This window comes from Oryctolagus cuniculus, chromosome X (genome assembly GCF_051225735.1).
Source record: "Oryctolagus cuniculus isolate XC-2025 breed Fujian yellow rabbit chromosome X, ASM5122573v1, whole genome shotgun sequence".
Classification (NCBI taxonomy): Eukaryota; Metazoa; Chordata; class Mammalia; order Lagomorpha; family Leporidae; genus Oryctolagus; species Oryctolagus cuniculus.
The window spans coordinates 40,139,615-40,155,629 of record NC_142888.1 but is presented as its reverse complement, the minus strand read 5'-3'; the positions used below and the strand labels follow the sequence as shown (position 1 = coordinate 40,155,629).

General features: G+C 40.0%; 1 protein-coding gene and 2 pseudogenes across 1 annotated transcript in view; 1 reads left to right on the top strand and 2 right to left on the bottom strand.

Annotated features, from left to right (window-relative positions):
- Positions 1-16,015, bottom strand: part of FAAH2 (fatty acid amide hydrolase 2) — a 203,728-nt gene that overhangs the window by 135,628 nt on the left and 52,085 nt on the right. The gene's annotated exons all lie outside the window — the stretch shown is intronic.
- On the bottom strand, positions 553-1,314 carry LOC127484958 (kelch-like protein 7 pseudogene; annotated as a pseudogene).
- LOC149119617 (kelch-like protein 7 pseudogene) lies at positions 2,858-12,311 on the top strand (annotated as a pseudogene).

The window sequence follows — 16,015 nt, the reverse complement described above, 5'->3', positions numbered from 1 at the left end:
ACCGGCCGTGGCAGCCATTTAGGGGGTGAACCAACGGAAGGAAGGAAGACCTTTTTCTCTGTCTCTCTCTCTCTCACTGTCTAGCTCTGCCTGTCAAAAAAAATTGAAATGCTCTCATTTGCAACAAACTGGATGCAACTGGAAACCACTATACTTAGTGAAATAAGTCAGTCACCAAAACAGAGGTAAAATACGTTCTCCCTGATCTGTGGTAACTAATAGAGTGCCTAAAAGATAATCTATAGAAGTGAAATGGACACTTTGGGATGTCATGATTTTGAACATCCCTGTCTTGACTGTAGAGGAACAGTGTTTTTATTCGTTTTTCTTCATATTATATGTTGAACATTCTATTTAGTCTAGGATTAATCTTATGAGTATGTAGTTAACTGAAATCAGATCTTTGTAAAAAAATAAGAATGGGACTAGAAAAGGTAGAAAGAAGAAGGATGGGAGTGAAAGTGAGAGGAGGGTAGAGTAGAAAGAATAACTATGTTCCTAAGTCTATATTTATGAAATGCATGAAGTTTGTATACAGTAAGTAAAAGTTTTCTAAGTTAAACATTTTTTCAGTAGAAAGCGTATGTCTATCCAGCTGTAATCTTTTGGGTTAAAATATTTACAAGACTGTGTTTGGAAGCCTCCAAATGTGGCTATGTGATAGTTTTGTTTCTTTCCTCTATGACGTGTGCCATCTAAGAGTTCTTCTCAATCCTCTAGAGATAGAAGATGGTACCTCATCCTGCTTATCACCATCTTAAGTCATTCAGGATTGTCTTGAATAAATGATTCAGCTTGTGCTATTTTAACTTAAGAAATACTGTGATATAAGATAAAGCCTGACCTTAGCATGGGTATCAACCTTAAATGGCTGGCGACTATGTTCATCCTATTTCAGCCTCCTGATCCACTGCCCTCACAAAGTGTCCTGGATGAGAAGATGTGTTATGTGCTTCACATAAGATTGGAGAAATTCATAAGTTTTGTAAACTTTGATAAAATGCTGATGAATAAAGTAATCTGCAGTTGCTTTCAATTCAGGGTAGTCCAGACACTCCGCTAGCACACTTTGCCAAGACAGTTTGAAGCATCTACTTCTTTCAAAAAATCAACAAGCATTTTCTTCACATGTTCAGTCTGGTACTGGTTGCTGCATCTAGCAAGGACAGAACATGGTTGCTAGTCACAGAAATTCTGGCCTTTAAGCAAATTCCACAAGTTGTTCAATAAGGTTGGGTTCAGCAACTTTGAGTTCTACTTTAAAGGACTACTTTCAAGTGTGTTAGCTGTGAACAATAGGTTAAAACTGGACATATTCCTCCATTTTGTTGCAAATGGAGGAATCTGGAACACATCATGCTGAGTGAAATAAGCCAGTCCCAAAGGGACAAATACCATATGTTCGCCCTGATCGACGACAACTGACTGAACACCAAAAAGGAAACCTGTTGAAGTGAAATGGACACTATGGGAAACGGTGACTTGATCAGCATAGCCCTGACTGTTAATGAACAACTTAATACATTATCCCTCTTAGTAGTTTTTTTTGTCTGTTCTACTTAATATGACTGGTTTAATTCTGTAATTAATACATAGTTATTCTTAAGTGTTGAAATTTAACTGAAATGTGATCCCCGTTAAACATAAGAGTGGGGATAAGAGAGGGAAGAGATGTGCCATTTGGGACATGCTCAAGCTGACTTGCCCAAATGGTAGAGTTAGAAACATACCAGGGGACTCCAATTTAATCCCATCAAGGTGGCATGTACCAATGCCATCTCACCAGGCCAAGTGATCAATTTCAGTTCACAATTGATCATAATGAAAGGACTAAGAGTCAAAGGAAGCATATAAACAAGTCTAGTACCTGCTAATACTAACTGATAGAATAAATAAAGGGGAGAGTGATCCAACATGGGAAGCGAGATACTCAGCAGACTCATAGAATGGCGGATGTCCTAAACAGCACTCTGGCCTCAGAATCAGCCCTAAAGGCATTCGGATCTGGCTGAAAAGCCCATGAGATTATTTCAGGCATGGAAAGCCAAGACACTCTGGCAAAAAACAAAACAAAACAAAACCAAAAAAAAAAAAAAAAGAAAAAAAAAACCCTAAATGAAAGATCTCTGTGAGTGAGATCCCAGTGGAAAGAACAGGTCTTCAAAGAAGGAGGTACCTTTCTCTGAAGGGAGGAGAGAACCTCCACTTTGAATATGACCTTGTCTAAACAAGATAAGAGTCGGTGAACTCAAAAGGCTTCCATAGCCTTGGAAACTCATGACTGGTGCATAGGGAGATTACTGATGCCATAAACAGGAGTGTCAATTGGTAAAGTCAACAACAGGAGTCACTGTGCACTTACTCCTCATGTTGGATCTCTGTCCTTAATGTGCTGTACATTGAGACTTAATGCTATAATGAGTACTCAAACAGTATATTTCGCTTTGTGTTTCTATGGGGGTGCAAACTGTTGAAATCTTTACTTAATGTATATATACTAAACTGATCTTCTGTAAAAAAAAGAAGAAATTATCAATTCCCAACTTGACTCTCACTGGGATTAAACATGACAATAGGTCTGATCTGATTTCATCATCATTTAAAAAATCATCTATTATTTTTCACTTTATGTTTGTGTGGGAGCAAACTGCTGAAATCTTTACTTAATGTATGCTAAACTGATCTTCTGTATATAAAGAGAATCGAAAATGAATCTTGATGTGAATGGAAGGGGAGAGGGAGTGGGAAAGGGGAGGGATGAGGGTGGGAGAGACGATATGGGGGGGAAGCCATTGTAATCCGTAAGCCGTACTTTGGAAATTTATATTCATTAAATAAAAGTTAAAAAAAAAACTGGACAGACATCAGTTGCCCTTTTGAGAAACAAAGAGATACAGTGTGCATTCTTAGGGGAACAATGTACTATACATTTTTGTGGATCTCTGCTTTTCCCCATAAAGTGAATGAACATAGCAGTGAAGAATATTCTCCATTCAAAACTAAGCACTCCAATATCTGGAGACAGCCTTGCTGACTGTGCTACAGAGGGAAAAATGTATGCAACTGGAGGTTCCAAAGCAGGAAATTCAGTTCTGTATCTAATTGAGTGCTATGACACTAGAAGAGAAAACTGGCATGCCATGTTCAGCATGCTGATTCAGTGCTGCAGTCATGAGATGGTGGAAACCAATGGCCTCATCTGTGTGTGTGAAGGATGGAAGTTTAGGAAACGTCTCTAGAAGAGTTCTTAATTCCTGTGATTACAATCCTAGCACCAAAACATGGACAGAGCTGTGTCCGATGATTGAGGCCAGGAAGAATCATGGGCTGTTTTTTGTAAAAGACAAGGCATTTTCCTGGGCAGTCAGAACGGTTTAGGTGTTCAGGACAATGTAGAATATCATGATATTAAATGAAGTGAATGGAATATGGTTTCACCAATGCCCTAGAAAAGTTTGGCAGTAAAGTATGCATCCATTGGTTCTATAATTTATGTCTTGGTTTGTTCTAAAGGCATCAGTCGATTAGGGCACATTCTCAAGTATGACACTGAAACAGACAAATGGGTCACCAACTCCAAAGTCTGTGCTTCTCCAGTCACGAGTTATTTAGTTTGTGTTGATGATACTTGTGGAGTAAATATATATATATATATATATATATATATATATATATATTTGAAACTTGAAAAGCGAGTGGACTTCCAAGTTTCCTCAGACATTCGAAAATATGGCTACCAGTGTTTGTTTCAAGAGTTTGGTTACACTTCCGACTGCTATGCCTGGTGCCACGTGCCTGTGGGTCCCTCTTGAAGCACAGACTTAAAATGGAAAGTATTACTGAAGTACAGCTTCTGAGGAGGAGTGGCACTTAGACTGTCTGGGACACCATTATTGGAAACAGTCTTACAGAACCAGCTGTCCAGTTTTGGTGCTTGAGTCTTGAATAGAAATTGCTAAATGGAAAGATGCTCTAATGACTGGGTCTTTTTCCTTTTAAATTTTTTTTTTATTTGAGGATTCTTCAACATTGTTATTGGAATTATTTTCAGATTGTTTCCAACATTGTTTTTGTTTTCAGTAATGGTTATATTTTTCCAGTGTGGTTCATTTGAGTGAGAACTGGTCCTTATTTTTAATACAAAGACTGCACCCAATTCATGGTTTGGCTTATGGTTGTATAGTTGTGTAATGGATTATGGACTGTTACACACCATGCTGCCTCAGGCCTGTTTTTGGTTTTTGTCTCCCCATGTGTTCTGATGGGAAAAACAGCTTTCTTGTCTTTCCCTTGGGAATGCGGCAAGTTCATTCTAAGATCTTTCTGGAAAGAAGTAAGGGAAAGGAAAACCTAAATATAGCTTATTTTCAGTCTGATCCAAGCATCATAACATGGGTTGGCACAAAAAGTTGGGGGTGAGGAGTGTGGTAGTTACCAGTTTATGTTTTCAGAATGAGATGGGAGCATCTTTCCTTGGACTCTTGCTTTGATATCATCAGGCACGGTTAGACCAAGTCAACTTAGCACAAAGCCTTTAGTATCAATTGTTGGAATCAAAACATCTCATTCTGATCACCTTAGGTTTTTTTTTTTCTTTTCCTATTTTTTTCTCAATAGGGGTGAGAGAGAGGGTTTTGTGCCCCTACAGGGAGGGTGTCTGCACTAAGGATTTATAAACAATTTGGGAGCTCATAACCTCATCAGAAACTGCCTTTAGCCACACTCCTGATCTGCTAGATGAGCAACAAAAAGATGAAATAAGTTCTTAAGAATTAAGCAATGTTATTTTAATTTGCTATTTTTTCAACGTTCTATGTATCTTTAAAATTGTTAATATGAAATCAATTTCTTGCCAAATACTTTTGTCAAACAAAATTATTGGCCTGGTGGGAACTGAAGTGAGGTCAGCTTTTTGGTAAACTTAAGTGGATTTTGGTGAGCCTATAGATCTTTATATCCCTAAAGATAGTTTTTTAAATTCCCAAAGAAAAATCTCTCCTCTGATCTAATAACTCATCTTTGGGGTAAAGAGTTAAGTGTCCAAAGGTTATAACAGTTCATGAGGTCAGAGGGAGCTAGCCTGGCGCCTGGACTCTGCCCCTCCACTGACAGATTCCAACAGAAGTGAATTTAAATTATCCAGTAGAGAATGCTGGGCAAGGCAAGAGCAGGGGTAGGACTGGGTTATTAAGATACAGGCTGCTGCCAGCGCCGTGGTTCACTAGGCTAATCCTCCTCCTTGCAGTGCCGGCACACCGGGTTCTAGTCCCGGTCGGGGCGCCAGATTCTGTCCCGGTTGCCCCTCTTCCAGGCCAGCTCTCTGCTGTGGCCAGGGAGTGCAGTGGAGGATGGCCCAAGTCCTTGGATCATGCACCCCATGGGAGACCAGGATAAGTACCTGGCTCCTGCCATCGGATCAGTGTGGTGCGCCGGCTGCAGCGTGCCAGCCGCGGTGGCCATTGGAGGGTGAACCAACGGCAAAAGGAAGACCTTTCTCTCTGTCTGTCTCTCTCTCACTGTCCACTATGCCTGTCAAAAAATAAAATAAAAAAAAGATACAGGCTGCCGTATATTTTTTATTTTTTTTAATTTTTTTGACAGGCAGAGTGGACAGTGAGAGAGAGAGACAGAGAGAAAGGTCTTCCTTTGCCGTTGGTTCACCCTCCAATGACCGCCACGGCCCACGCGCTGCGGCCGGCACACCGCACTGATCCGATGGCAGGAGCCAGGTACTTCTGGTCTCCCATGGGGTGCATGATCCAAGGACTTGGGCCATCCTCCACTGCACTCCCTGGCCACAGCAGAGAGCTGGCCTGGAAGAGAGGCAACCGGGACAGAATCCGGTGCCCAAACCAGGACTAGAACCCGGTGTGCCGGCGCCGCTAGGCGGAGGATTAGCCTAGGGAGCTGCAGCGCTGGCCCAGGCTGCTGTATTTTAACCAATGGTTTGGGGGAAGGGTGTCTGGAGAAAACAAAATGACTTCCTTGTTTTGAAACTTGAAATTATTGGGGCCGGTGCTGTGGCGCAGTAGGTTAATCCTCCACCTACAGTGCCAGCATCCTATATGGGCTCTGGTTCGAGTCCCGACTGCTCTTCTTCCCATCCAGCTCTCTGCTATGGCCTGGGAAAGCAGTGGAAGATGGCTCAAGTGCTTGGGCCCCTGCACCCACACAGGTGACCGGGAGAAAGCTTCTGGCTCTTAGCTTCGGATTGGCGCATTTCCAGCCGTTGAGGCCATTTCAGGAGTGAACCACCTGAAGGAAGACTTTTCTCTCTGTCTCTTCCTCTGTCTGCAACTCTATCTCTCAAATAAAATATTAAAAAAGAGAGACTTGAATATTATTTTTTGTTTGGTAAAATTGGGAGAAAATTCTAATGTCCCTAGCCACAAGGGACCACTTCCACTGAGAAATGACAGTGGGAACTCAAAACTTTGAAAACATTTGGGAAAAGGGAAAATTGGCTTTCTGTTAATTGTCAAATGTTCCAGTGGGTCTCTCTTTTTGTTGGGATATGTTAGGTTGTATGTACACATTTATGGACCACAGTCTACTGAGGTTACAAGCCTCAGAAAAGATTACTAGTAAAATCTGGATTTTTGTTTCTTTAGCTCAATAAAAGCCCACTGGAAAAAAATAGAGTTTGATTACAAAGATTTGGTTTGGTGTTTTGTTAAAGAATGTTCAAAGTGAAGTGCATATCAAATTGATGATTATTTTATATAGCTTCCCTTACTTAATTCAAAGATTATATTTTAACAGGCCTAATAAGCAAGAGCATATCTAGCAAAAAAATTTTAAAAGTTATATGAATTTGGTGGAAATATGAATTTCTGGAATCAATTTCACATTTATAACTATAATTATGACAGAGTGAGGAACAGGCCCATCAGTGAAGCAGCCTCATCTTAACTATAATTCTATTTTCATACATTATAGAAGTGCTATGTAGTTAGAACTGTTTGTTTCAGTTTAGTCAAGAACTAAGAATAGTATGAATTCCAAATCAAGATGGGCAACTCTGAGAGAGCAACTTAGTCTCATATAATTTTGCTAGACTTCATTTGCTTCCTTCAGTGTCAAATATATTCCATTTCAAAAGTAAGTCACAGTGAGTTGAGTCATAAACTCACATAACACTTCATAAACAATATTTTGGGGGCTTAACTATATGCTGAACTCCTGAAAAAATACATTAATACAGTTAAATATATTCCATCTTTTAAATTTGAGAAATGGTAAGTTTAGCACCCATCATTAATTTATGTTACTGTTTTCACTCAACTCAGTAGTTAACAAAAGATTTTTCCTCCTCGGTCATCACTGCTAAATAAAATCCAGTCATAATAAGAATGATTAACAAGGAAAAGATAAAGCTATTTATAGAAAATCTGTAGATAGCAAAACTCTGGTCACTGTACCACATCACTGTCGACTTTAAACTATGAATTAAAAAGACACATGTTTTATTTTTCTTTAGCAAAATGCAAAAGGCATTTAACTAATTTGTCTATAAAAGGTTCATAATAATTTAATATGCGTTCTCCTTTTCATTACTTTTATGTGGTAAATAAATCTTTTACAATCTCAATAATACATTTATTTGCTAGCAACAGTTTTCCCTTTTCACTATGCAAGGACTGAACTATATAAAGCTGTCATCATGTTTTTATCTGATAGCATTAAATGCTTTTTAACTTAAAAGTAAAATAAAAGATTTTCTTGTTGATCTCTGCATTGATAGCTTCAAAATCATTTGTATATATCCAGATTCTTGGTATTTCTTGTTTTCTGCTAATTAGAGTTTTGGTTTGTTCTCACTTACCTAAGTTCCTGATTGTTCAATTCAAATCTATTTTTAACAATTTTAACTTATAAATATAAATTATTGTTTTGCAGTATCCCACATACTTTAATGTGTTGTGTTTTCATTTTAGGGAACACATGTTTAAGTCTTGTTTCTTTTAATTGTATTTTATGTATTTTTAGTAATATAAATAGAACAGATGTGATGCATTTCACAGGTACTTTTTTAAGAAAACTTTTGTTTAATAAATATAAATTTTGAAAGTACAACTTCTGGATTACAGCGGTTTTTCTCCCCATAACCACCCTCCCACACACAAACCATCCCATCTCCTACTCTCTCTCCCATCCCATTCTTCATTAAGATTCATTTTTAATTATCTTTATCTACAAAAGATCAACTTAGTATATATTAAGCAAAGATTTCAATAGACTTCACCCACACAGGCACACAAAGTATAAAGTTCTGTTTGAATACTAGTTTTACCGTTAATTTGCATAGCACAACACATTAAGGACAGAGATCCTACATGGGAAGTAAGCGCACAGTAACTCCTGTTGTTGATTTAACAATCGGCAATCTTATTTATGATGTCAGTAATCACGTTATGCTCTTGTCACGAGCTGCCAAGGCTATGGAAGGCTCTTGATTTCACAAACTCCAACATTATTTAGACAAGGCCATAATAAAAGTGGAATTTTTCTCCTCCCTTCAAAGAAAGGTACCTCATTCTTTGATGGCCCGTTCTTGCCACTGGGATCTTATTCACAGAGATCTTTCATTTACGTCATTTTTTTTGCCACAGTGTCTTGGCTTTGCATGCCTGAGAAACTCTCATGGGCTTTTTAGCCAGATCCGAATCATCCTAACTTTCAAAACCTGCCAAATCTTCTCAGCCTGACTGGTTATTTCAGAGTATCTTAGCTTATGTTCAATTATCACAGACAATCCAAAAACTCTGAAATATTTCCAACTTTTTAGAAAGACCAGAATTAAATTTTCCATTGAAAATGTTATCCATCAAATAAAACATTTAAATTAAGATTTGACCTAGATTATGCAGTGATAATATGATGCTCTGTCATTATTGACACTGAAAATGAAACAAAAAATCCATGGGCCCAGCGCTGTGGCACAGTGGGTTAATGCACTTACCTGAAGCACCGGCATCCCATATGGGCTCCGGTTCAAGACCCGGCTGCTCAGCTTCCAATCCAGCTCTCTGCCATGGCCTGGAAAAGCAGTACAAGATGGCCCAAGTCCCTGGTCCCCTGCATCCACATGGGAGACCTGGAAGAAGCTCCTGGCTCCTGGCTTCCGATCAGCACAGCTCTGGCTGTTGTGGCCAACCAGCGGATGAACCATCGATGGAAGACCTCTCTCTCTCTCTCTCTCTTTCTGCCTCTCTTTCTCTCTCTCTGCAACTCTGACTTTCAAATAAATAAATAAATCTTTTAAAAAAATCCAGGCTTTGGATATAGTGGGGAGGGACTGAAGGAACACAGGATTCATCACATCAGCAAATCTCTGCATTCGGATATACAATGAAACTCAGTGGTAGACGAACTGTACCCTCACAGGTACATTTTTAAGACCATAACCATGCTTACCTCCCTCCCCAAGTCTACCCCCTTCCCTCCCTTATTTTCTTTTCATTAACTTTTATAAAGATATAATCTTAATCCACTCCATAATCACAGGCTTAATGCAACACTAACCATAATATTCAACAAGTAAAAAATAGGAAGATCACAACTTCATAGGGGTATAAACAAGGGATAAAAATGACAATCATATTGAAAGATGCCTGACTCATTCTTATACATTTTTTATATTCTGTATTAACTCCAACATATTAGAGAAAACATACTATATTTGATTTTTTTGAGACTGGTTTATTTCATTAAGCATAATGAATTCTAGTAGAATCCACTTTGTTGGAAAACAAGATTTCATTTATTTTAATTGCTGAGTACAATTCCATACATGAATATATATATATATATATATATATATGTGTGTGTGTGTATATATATATATATATATATATCTCACATTCTCTTTATCTAGTCATCAGTTGATGGGCATCTGGGTTGATTCCATATGTTGGCTATTGTGAACTGAACTACTATGAACGTGGGGAAACCGAAAACTGTTTCATAAGCTCATTCATTTTGTTTTGGTAACTTTCCAGGTATAGGAAGGCTAGGTCGCATGCTAAACCTATTTTCAAATTACTGAGGAATCTCCACACTGTCTTCCATAATGGTTGTACTAGTTTACATTTCCTTTTTTAAAAAAGATTTATTTTATTTATTTGAAGGACAGAATTACTGAGAAAGGTAGAGACAGAGAGAGAGGTCTTCCATCCAATGGTTCACTCCCCAGATGGCCGCAACGGCTGGAGCTGTGCCAATCCGAAGCCAGGAGACAGATGCTTCTTCCAGGTCTCCCACATGGGTGCAAGAGCCCAAGGACTTGGGACATATTCTACTGCTATCCCAGGACATAGCAGAGAGCTGGATTGGAAGATGAGCAGCCGGGATTAGAACCGGTGCCCATATGGGATGCCTGCACTTCAGGCCAGGGCTTTAACCTGCTGTGCCACAGCGCTGGCCCCTAGTTTACATTTCGACCCAAAGTGTATTAGGGTACATTTTTCCAAACATCCTCACTTGCATTTATTGCTTTTTTTTTTTATTTTGAGTTGATGTACATTCTAACTGTGATGAGGTAAAACCTCATTGTTATTTTTACTTGCAGTTCTCTGATGACTCATGATCCTGAGCATTTTTGCGTATGTTTGAGGCCCATTTGAATTTCCTGTCTTGAAAAAAGCCTGTTAATGTCTTTGCCCACTTTTTTTTAACAGGCAGAGTGGACAGTGAGAGAGAGAGAGACAGAGAGAAAGGTCTTCCTTTGCCATTGGTTCACCCTCCAATGGCCACCGCAGCTGGCGCGCTGCGGCCGCTGCACCGCGCTGAACCAATGGCAGGAGCCAGGTACTTATCCTGGTCTCCCATGGGATGCAGGGCCCAAGGACTTGGGCCATCCTCCACTGCACTCCCTGGCCACAGCAGAGAGCTGGCCTGGAAGAGGGGCAACCGGGACAGAATCTGGCGCCCCGACCGGGACTAGAACCCGGTGTGCCGGCACCGCAAGGCGGAGGATTAGTCCACTTTGTCCACTTTTAATTAGATTATTTGTTTTGTTGCTATTTTATTTTTCTCGAGCTCTTTATAGATCCTGGTTATTAATCCTTTGTAAGTTGCATAGTTTGCAAAAATTTATCCCATTCTGTATATTGATTTTTCACTTTGTTGAGTGTTTCCATTTCAGTCATTTCATCAATCTCTTTGTCTTCACATTCTAATATTGGAGTGTTGTTGTGTTCCTTTGGGGGAGTCATGTTGTCTTCCTTGTTCTTGTTTCTTTCATTTCCACATTTATTTTTAGACATTTGTGGAAACACTTGTTGGTTTCTTCCACTGATGGGTTTTACCTTTGAGCTATACCTCTGTGGCTTAGAGGAGTGTGTGCTCCTAAGTTGATATCTAGAGGCATGTGCTGCATTGGGCTAGGGATCTCTGTTTAGTGCTCCAGTGTGCATAAAGAGTTCAGGATGACACCCAAGTTGGGCATGGTAGATCTCTACTGTCAGCAGTTTGGGAGGATATGATCATGTTGGCTGGTGTGATCACAGCCTCACCTCCTCTGCCAAGATGATCAATGCCCAGGGTTATCTCACAGTGGCTACCCATACCATGCACGCAGGCACATGAGCCACAAAAGGATCTGTGCAGTCCTCAGTGTGAGCATGGAACCCTCTGCAATGACTCACTCCAGGCATTCAGGGAACTCTGAGCCTGTGATGCCACAGTGATTGCCCAAATGCTCAGCTACTACCCATGCCCTATCATGCAGTAACAGAATTCACACACTCATAGCAAATAGGGCTTCCACAGTCTCAGTCAGTAGGAGAACCACTCACAGCCTTGTGAGCCTGCTCCATCCAGAGACAGCAAAGGCATTCCCAGAGTCATCTTCTTGTTGATATTCAGCCTTGGCATTTTGAGTCTGGGCACCTGTAATATAGTGTGTGTAGAAGAGGTCTTCACAGTCTTACATTGATGTCCCACCTGTTGCCAAACCTCCAGGCCAAACTCAAAATCAATGGGGCAACAGATTTATCTGATCAATTCCCTAATTGTGAGTGTTTACATGAGCAACTGCAGCCTCTACTACTGTTATTTAAGATGGTGCTTCCTCCATGCTATTTGCCAGGTGTTGTTGCGGAGATATATAGAGAAAAAATGTGGTCTTCTTCATGGTTTAGGTGGGCATGCTGCCTCTCACTAGCACTCCAGGCCAGACTCAGAGTCAGTGTGGTTCACAAGGTTATCCTTCATGCAGTATTACCAGTGACACAGGCTGCCACAATCTCCTCTCACCTCACTCCAAGAAGATGGTATGTCTTCTAGCCCCTGACTGTGGGAGTCGCTAATGGTGCCTTGCTTGCTGTAGAGTGTTTATACTGTCCACACAGTGTATGGCATCTCAATCCTTTCTGTTAAATTTCCACTGCAAACTTCTCTCCAAGTTTCCCCTAGGAGATGTTTCTTCTGGTATCTTACCATGGTCAAAATCAGCATGTATTCTGCCAGTTCAGCCATCTTGGATTCTGAGTCTTGTTTTTTTATCCATTCGACCAATCTATATCTTTTGACTGTAGACTTTAATCCATCGACATTCATGGTAAAATTTAGAGGTAAGAACCAACTCCTGTCATTTTGTTGATTGCTTATGGATAGTTTGAAATATTCTGTTCCTTTCTACATCTCTTATTATTTATCTTTGTGTTCAGGTAGCTTTCTGTCATGGTAAATGAGATTCTGTTCTGTTTCTCTTTTGGGAATCTGCTGTATTAGTGAATTTTACTGCCACGTTTTCATTATAGCTGTTATGATTCATTTACTTCCATACAGGACTCCCTTCAGGATTTATTGTAGGGCAGAGTAATGCAGATAAGGCCCCCCAGTTCCCCATGGTGGGTTGAATTATTCCAGGTATTATAGTACCAACAGCCATAGTCCCAGAGCTGCAGTACACAAAAGGAACTTCCTCAATTTGTACAGGACATGCAAGGGTAACACTGTGACTAGTACCTTGTCAACTAAGTACTCTGTGTTAAGCGATGGTACAGATGTGGACTTCTTCAGGTCTGGTCCTCTCAGCTTGTGTATAAATTTTCTTGCACTATGCCCCAAGAAGCATAGGGGAAATTCTTTAGATAGTGCAGAGTGAAAACACACAGCTTCAGGCTCTTTTTCTCACTAATCTTTGTTTTAATGGATCTCAAAATTCTGTGATAGATTTTTGGTCTATTTATTTCCATTAAAAAGTACCCATTTTAAAAGCTAATAAACTAATAACTTGAAATTACCATGTACTCAAAAAATGGTTCATAGAACATTCTTCTTTCCTTCTGAAAATTTTACCATGCATTGTTATCATTAACCAGTCTTTTATTATTAAACTTGAATGGCCAATTGAGACAAATAATTCTGAGAGCATTTGTTCCACCATTGATTAAGACAGGAGGCAGTATGAGGGACAATATTCATTTAGCCTTCTGAGCTTTCTTGGCAGACTTGGTGATCTTGCCAGCTTCAGCAAACTTCTTGTGCAATACTTTGATCACACCCGTAGTAACTGTCTGTCTCATATTGCGAACAGCAAAATGACCTAGAGAAAGATATTCAAATAGCAACAATGGCAGAATCACCAGATTTCAAGAATTTAGGGTCATCTTCCTGTTTCTTACCAGAATGATAATCTTTTCCTTCAGCCCAGCAAACTTGCAAATAATTTGAGCTGTGTGACAAACAAGTAGAGAGGCATGGCCAGCACTTATTTGTCCTGGATAGTTCAGAATAATCAGCTGAGCAGTGAATCCATCTGCTTCCATTAGTGGGTAATTTTCACTGTCACCAGACACATTCTTGTCATTGAAGCCATCGTTCCCAGGGAGACACTCAAAGCTTCATGGTGCATTTTAACAGACTTTACTTTAGTTGTCACATTGATTAAGCAAAGGTTATCTCTGCCAGATTTGGGAATACCAGTCTCCGATTGTCCTGAATGGACAGTACCAATACCTCCAATTTTGCAGACATCATTTAGGGGCAAGCTGGACAACCTGGTAGAAGGATGTAAAACAGAACTTCAAGCAGTGAGGTTCAACTGGCATTGTTATCTTTGTAGGTGATCTTCCATCTCTTGAAGTAAGGCATATTAGCACTTGGCTCCAACGTTGTCATTATTCCAACCAGAAATTGACACAAATGCTTCTGTGTCAAGGTAGTAGCTAATTTGCTTAATGTAGGTTCTGACTTCTTTAACTATTTCTTAGAATCTCTTCTGGCTCTACAGTGGTCCAGTGGAAACCATTCTGTTAACACCAACAATTATTTCACATTCAGCATGTAAGCCAGAAAGGCATGCTCATGGGTCTTCCCATTCTTAGAGATATCAGCTTCAAATTCACCAACACCAGCAGCAAGAATCAGGACAACACAGTCAGTCTGAGATGTGCCCAAAATCATGTCTTGATAAAGTTTCGGTGTCCTGGGTCATCAATAATAGTCACATAACCATTGCTATCTCAAATTTTGAGATCAGACGAGATCGGGCACATTCAGGGTGGTATGGCTGTAGACAACTATCTCAAATTTCTACAGGGAAATGATGATGCTAATACCATGCTCATGTTCAGCTTTCAGCTTATTCAAAACTCAAGTATTGCAAAACAGTACATAGACACCCTTTTCAATTCAAAATAAAATATACATTCATCTAAGGTTTATTTTCTCTGAGGCCTTTCTCTTAAAAGAATTCTTCACACCAAGATCTAAAAATGAGAATAAGGCTTCCTATCTGGCTAGATATCGGCAATTGCAAGATCTGCAAGAAGCCACTGTTGTTAGTTCCCTATGCAGTCAAAAGGGCCAGGATATATAATCATTCCCCAAGTGCCTCTGGGCTACTGCTGCTTCTTGAGACTTGAGACACAGCTCTCAAGTGCTGTTTTTTCTTAAACCATAGCCTTTTATAGCCCTTCCCCTCTGAAGTAAAAAACCTTGTCTCTTTTCTTCTCTTCAGCTTCTTAGGGCTATTGTTTCTTTGTCTTCATATCCTCACACATTTACTCTTCTTTACAGCCTACTCTTCCTCATTGTGCTGCTTCCAATGTTTCTTAAAGACACATATCTTACTCTGTAAAATGAAACTTCGTAAATAAATTATTGTTCAACCAATCTTTGTTGCCTTGTGTACCTTGGCTTGCCAAATACCTATCACAGGCATACTTGAAAGAGATCTTTGCATCCCAGCAGCCTCCTCCTGAAATTTTTCAATGGTTCTATTGTCAATGCCCCCACATTTGTAAATCATATGGCCAGGCTTTCTCAAATCTACATGGCCGATAATGTTGATATGAGTCTTTTCCTATTCCATTTTGGCTTTGATGTAGCAATAGTTTTCATGGTATCTGTGTTCTGGCATCAAATCTGTTGCAAAAAATTGCTCTGAAGCTTTTAACCAGCAATCCTATAGCTGCAGGATGCAGAGATGCCTACTCTGTCTTTCCTCTGCAGGACCATGGCACAGGCTCTGTGGGTATCTAGTCGCAACAGAGCTGCTGGTGGACCCTGAAGACAGATGGAAGTTTTCAGTAGCTGCATGACAGCAGCTCAAGTCTTGGGTTTTGAAGGCTGGTGGAGACAATGTGTGCTCCATTCGTCGAGCAAAGTCATTGCTCAAACCCTAATCAGTTTTCTGGACTGGATTGAAAGCCAGTGAGTATTTTGGAATTCTCCTGTAGTAAGAGATGCTGGTCTAAAACAATAGTGGGTGTTGTAGGGCTTTCTGACTGCCTTTTTCCAGAAACATGAAGTCCTTCCTGTCCAGAAACACAGAGTAGGAGCTTCAGTGCACTTTGTTCCCTTTCTCTCCCTCCCTCCTCCACTCTCCTGGATTTCAGAGTCTCAGTGTTATTTAGATTTCCTATTGCTTCTTTATGGAAGTTTTCTTTCACTCAATATCCTGGAAACCCATCCTTCTCTTGTTGTTCTGCTGTTCCAGTTCTTTTCTGTGGCAAAGGTGAGTGTAGAGCCTTTCTATTTAACCATCTTGGACAAAAATTCCTTC